Below are 6,576 nucleotides of genomic sequence, written 5' to 3' on the forward strand. Positions count from 1 at the left end.
CTTCTTTTGGATTTACGACCCTCTAAGAGTGTTTTCGGCCAACACAACATCGGGCCACCTATCTCTGTCAAGCACCATTTCTCTCCAGGCGTCCGTTCCCATATTTCTTAGATCTTCCTCGACTACATCGATCCATCTTTTCGTGGGTTTTTCCTGAGGTATTTTTCCACGAGGTTTCCATTCTGGTACTAGTTTAATCGTACTTTCCCTTCTTCTCATAATGTTTCCAAGCCATTGTTTTCTTTGCCCTTTGATAAGACTGGTCAACGGTGATGAATCAACCATATCATACACCTCATTATTGTACCTTATTCTCAACTTACCTGTTGATTCATCTTAGACAGGGTGGCATATACTTCTCCAAATTTTGTATTCGAACGTCCTCAAGCTTATTTCAGTTTACTTAGTTGATGTCCACGCTTCGCAACTGTATGTGAGTGTTAGTCTTACTATCGCTACGTAAAACCTAACATTGGGTTTTTTAAAGAGGAATTTGGACCTAAACATTTTTCCAACGTAAAAAAGTTTTTTTGTTTTACTTATGCGGATACATATATTTCCTTGGCCCAGTCTTTTTTCGTACTTAGAGTTGCAACTAGGTACTTACAGTTTTTGAATTTTTCTTATATTAACTCTTCCGTATCTCTGGGGTCTTCGTCACTTTTGAGCAGTTCCATTATTTTTGTTTTATCATCACTTATGTGTATTTATATTTTCTTCGCCTCACTACTCAAGATTTTGATACGTCCTTTAAGGATTCACCAAGAATATCCAAATCATCTGGAAAGCTGAGAACCCGTATTCTACTTTGGTTTACCTGAATACCACCTTCGCTGGCTTGCAGTTCTCTCACCACTTTCTTCAAAGCTAGGTTAAACAATACTGGGGACAACATAACGAATCACTTTGCTTCAGTATCGTATTCACCATAAAAGGTGAAAGTTTGCCATCGACTGTCACCCTGTATTTTGCCTCTTCAATACACATTTTAGTTAGCTTTATTAATTTTCCGGCAAACTTAAGTCCTTCATTATGTTATGCTATCCCTGTGGACGCTGTCGTATGTCTTCTTGAAGTCAACAAATACCTGTAACATATTTTGAAAACAATGTACAATTGTTCACTCCTATAATCTGATGGGTTGCATATTACAACGGAAAGATCATTACGTCATTGATCTTGGATTTAAATTTAGCAGTTTTCTTGACTCTAATTTTTATATCGATATAATGTGTTGCAAAGTGTTAAAAACTCTTGGATTTGTAATGAGATTGACTAAAGAGTTTTCCTAAATTAACACGGTAAAAACTTTATACTGTGCGTTAGTAAGACTCATTTTTTAGTATGGTTCGGGACCCGTATACTGCAAATTGATTTTTGCAGGTTGAAAGAGTCCTACCCAAATTTTTAAAGTATTCAAGTTTCATTTTAGGCATTCAATGTCCCCCACACGATTACTTTCCAATCTCTAAGATTCTTGACCTTCAATCCCTATCTCCGTAGGTGGATGTTGAGTAAGACTTTCCTAAGACGTGTCTTATCAAATGTTGTTGACTCTCCTACTCTTTTATCCCTTATAACCTTTAATCCTCAATTTCAAGCACCTATGTCCTTCTATATTCCCCAATACAAAAGTAACGATATGAACAATGTTGCTGTTCGGACGCATAATGTCCATCGCTAATGAGGATCCCTCCTTTCTTATTGTTACTACCTTAAAACCTTTTCTGCTTTTTTGTTATTGTTCTATTTTGAAGCATTATTATTGTCATTATTATTCATATTAATTTATAATATTTCCTACTAATTACTTAGAATTCAAATGTATTATCTATTGTATTCAAAGTGCACTGCCCGTTAATTATTAATAAATAAATTTATATTTATAGGTAATAATGGATTTATATTAGACTTAAAAGTCTGTCTAAATGAAATCAAAAAATGATTATAAACATTATATCGTATTATAAGATGCTAGGTCTAATAAAAATAAATACTATCCTAATATTACTTATGGTTTTAGAAAACCCGTTTGTTTAAAAACATCATATAATTCTTTTGACTGCTCAATTCTATAATTTTGTTTAAACATAAATTAAATTAATTAATTATGTAACCTTCAATAAATCTTTTAATAAAAATAGCATACTCTTCACAAAGATTTATACCTAGATTTTTTTCATTCGGTTCAAAATTCTCTAGGCATTAGATAAGCGTAAACTAACTTGTATAATGTTTGTTTTATATTTAAAATGATTTTAATATTTGTAACTAGAAATTATATGTTTAAGTAATAAATGGTATTCATTTTATTTTTAAAAATAAACAATTCAAAATTTTAAATCCTAGTTTTAAAGCAGATTGTGGCAGTACTCAATTTTTCTCAAGAGATACTAAAATAGCCACTATAATGTCCTACATTTCTTTTAATTTTTACCCCACAAGGCCACAATGTATATTTTAAATATTAAGCTTTGATACAAACTATTAAAAATAATAACTATAACTGTTATTTTTATTTTTGTTACATTAGTTATTTTTTTAAATTAGTTTTAATTTTACATTCCTAGTTATCTTTCAAGAAACTATATTTTTGTTATGGTCGGTTATAGAGCTTATGCCCATTCTGTCATTATAATTAAAATAAATATAACAAATGTTCTCTAACAAAAGTTTGTCGGATGTAATGTTACCACTATATAGATATACGTATATTCATTATTTAACAAATTTACAAAATAAATGATTTTAAATTTAGGTTTGTTTTACAAATCTGCGGAATATGCAGGTAAACATTTCATTTTGTTTGAAGTTATATTTCGTATGAATTGTGTCAATAATAATTTAGAGATATTAATAAAGATTTTTTATAAATCATTTAAAATATAATACCTTAACTATTATATATTATACTCCGGCCCACGAGAGTCCATACGTAAACCGCGCATCGATACTGACATACGCGACGTCTACCGACCGAATTTTCTCTCACCATAGTGCCATTCCCACCACTTAGCAATGTGAATACAGCGGCTCATAAAAACACAGCTAATTAATTGCGTTTTGGGGGTGTTATATGATTCTCCATATTGAATAAAAAAAAACCCGCAAAAAACTCGTAAAAGAATACGTTATAAACTTATAACGTAAACGACACAAAAGATCAGTTATAAAAACGAATTAGTCGAATTTCGTAAACGTATTTACTGCTGTCGCTACATATACACGAATGTCAACGACGGCTGTCGGCGATCATTGCCGGCCGGCTTCCGATCGGTATGATTCGGCGTATGGAAGGGGAACCGATGCGCAACGACGGACGCGTTCGCACGTATGGACTCTCGTGGGCCTTAGTATAGGTTCACACCGATTCAATCAACTAAATTAAGCTATCATTGTTATGTTTACTAATTTAATTTTTGTATTTTTTTTTATAATTTTTGAATGTAGTACGAAAATTAATCAATTTCTATCGCTTATTATTTGGTAATTTCCCAAATAAAGTCTAACTTACATGATACAACCAAGTAATGCACCAATTCACCAATTCAGTGATAATACCATAATTATGTTAGGACCAGGAGCATGAAATGTTATAGATACTATGGCCCGCCGTTCCCCGTCATTTATATTTCATGTGTTGTAAGATAATTCTCCACCAGCTAACCTTTATGGATAAGGTTTGTATATAATATATTGTATGGCACTCAACAAAAATCGGACAGGTTCACCTAGCAAAACCTCTAAATGATGTACATCGGAGAAATGTGTATCCAAATGTGTAATTGAAACTTGTGTATTTACTATAGAACTCAGGCGCTGATCTAGAAGATTTTAACAGGGGGTGCTCAAAAAAAAGGTGCGCAAGTGGGTGTCGCTCTGCTTTACAGTAGGTTACAATTGGATCACTGTATAGTCTGTAATGGATGATGTTAAATTTGAATTCAATGATAAAATATCATTGTATAAGAAAAACGGTTCTGGGCGTTTAAAATTTAAAATGTCCGTAAATAGCTCAAAACGGCTCAAAATATTTTGTACATTTTATCAAGTATGGGAATTGATAAGATGTTATAATATATGATGTAAGTTTTAGGTATATCTACAAGTATTTGTGTTTGAATTACAAGAAAATAAGAAAATCGCTACATGCCTACTAATGCCTACATGAGAAATCGAGAGAATATACAACGATGTAAAAATTTAATTTAACTTTGCGATAGATATTTTTTTTTGATAAAGGTAGACATAAGTACTAATGAGGAATTTTGTATTAAATATTCTAATTTTAGATTCAAAAATAAAATTTTTTATGAATTTCTAACTCAAAATAATTTGCACATTTTCGTGATTTTTATGTATTTTGTCAATTTTTGAACTTTAAATGCTTATAAGAAAAAATTGTGAATAAATTTTTAATATTTTTCAACTGTAACAATATATAATACATTTTCAAACTTTAAAATATTATTGACATTCATAGGAAAAATACTTATAAAATTGGAAACTAAAAATGTTCAAAACAAATCAAAATATTTTGAAAATTTTATCGTGTATAGAAAATGCTAATATAAACATTCATAGTGAACATTTCATGTATCTGTTTATTTGTTTTAAAGTTACTTACACCAAAAACCAGAATTGATTTCGTCGAAAACAGATTTTTCTTAAAAATTCCCGTTTTCCTTAATTTTTATTTTATTTTTCCCGGCACTTTTAAAACGGGCGAGACACTTTTAGACCAAAAACGTACCCTTCCCTTTTTGGCCGATTCACTTTTCGACCAAAAAGTTATTAAAAAATAATTATAAGCCTTTATGTAGAAAAAATTATTTTTGTTAGTTATTTTTAAATATAGTAGTAGGTTACAAATAAATAATGATAATAATTACATATAAGTCTCTATGTTATACTTATTTATAAAAAAATTTAAAAAATATATATGTTGTATAAAATACTAAAATGTATAAATGAATATGTAATAATATTTAAAAAAATAATTTTTGTTGTCAATAAAATATAGAAAACTATGATAATAATTACAATTCCTGTCTATAATTCATTTTTTTTACTCTAACCTACAACTTATCAACTTAACCAACTTAACAAAATCATTGTGTATTATACTATTATATTAAACTTTTTTTTGGTCGAAAAGTGAATCGGCCGAAAAGGGAAGGGTACGTTTTTGGTCGAAAACGGCCATGCCCTTTAAAACTATTGCAATTTTAAATTTTGACCTTCTGAATGAACCAACTAGATTCACTTGCCCATCGATTGAGATACTGTTGAAGAAAATCGAAGCAGTTGTACAGCCCCAAATACGGTGATGACAGAAACAAAGAAAACATTTAAAAAATTTAAAAAAAACATCATCTACACATCATTCCGATCAGAATTTAAAAAAATTGGTGTCGCCTTTATATTTTAGATTATTATACAAATTAATTTTATTAATGGCTTAGACGACAGAGGGTGCCCGAGCACCCATAGCCCCCCCCCCCCCCCCTGAATCCGAGCCTGATAGAACTAGAGAAAAAGTATGTATGACAAAATACTTTGAAATTAAAGGTATGTTGTATTGGTTTCAATAAATACATAAAAAATGTATAAACCATAGCAATACGATTGTGTGTACACAAATAATATGACACTAGCTCCTTTGGATCAACCGATTAGCTATAAAAATAAATAATACAAAAATATGGTCCTTCTGGCCCAACAAATTGAGACTAATCATACGCACGTGTTCCTATCCGTCCGTACTAACCGTTCCAAATCTACTCTACCAACCCTACCAACCTTTCAAGCTAATGACCTCAGTCGTTAAAACCTAAACATAATAATAATAATAATAATAAAAAAAAATATTAGACTAGGTTCCTATTCTTTTTACTAAAACCGTTTAATCGTATATAGTAACAAGTTACAATAAAAATAAGAACTCTCATATTTTTTGGAGCGCAGACTTGCTAGTCGTAACAATCTAATTTATATAAAATTATCACATGACTGACTGACAGATCGGGCTGAAATTTGTCAAACAGATAGCTATTATGACGTAGACATCCACTCAGGGGCGCCATTTCAGTTTTTTTTTAATGTGTGCAAACAATTAAAGAGGCCAATTTTTTCCCACCTCCAGACCAATCGTTAAAAAAACGTTTCTAGTGTTTTCAGTTTTTCATTACAGATTCATTACAGTATCAAAAACATATTTTTATAGTTAACACATTACATTTTACCGTTCATACATTCTGTGGATATACTGTATAGTGTATAGTAATGATATTTTTAGATAGAATAGATGCATATTATTATTATGTCTTTTGTCCCTGTCATTAACCAGGGGCGGACTGGCCCAGGGTGCTATACACCAAGTAGCACCCCGGGCCCCCGTTTGTATTTTTGATCCGGGCCCCCGATTACCACAGTCGGTATACGGTATAATACTGGTATAATACGGTATTATACAAAATAAAAATAAAATAACATATTTCAACATCTCTACAAATAAACAACATGTTATTCTTAATTTTTTTTTTATGTTTACTTATAAAACTAAGGTCTATTTCC

The sequence above is a fragment of the Acyrthosiphon pisum genome, chromosome A1 (genome assembly GCF_005508785.2).
Source record: "Acyrthosiphon pisum isolate AL4f chromosome A1, pea_aphid_22Mar2018_4r6ur, whole genome shotgun sequence".
NCBI lineage: Eukaryota > Metazoa > Arthropoda > Insecta > Hemiptera > Aphididae > Acyrthosiphon > Acyrthosiphon pisum.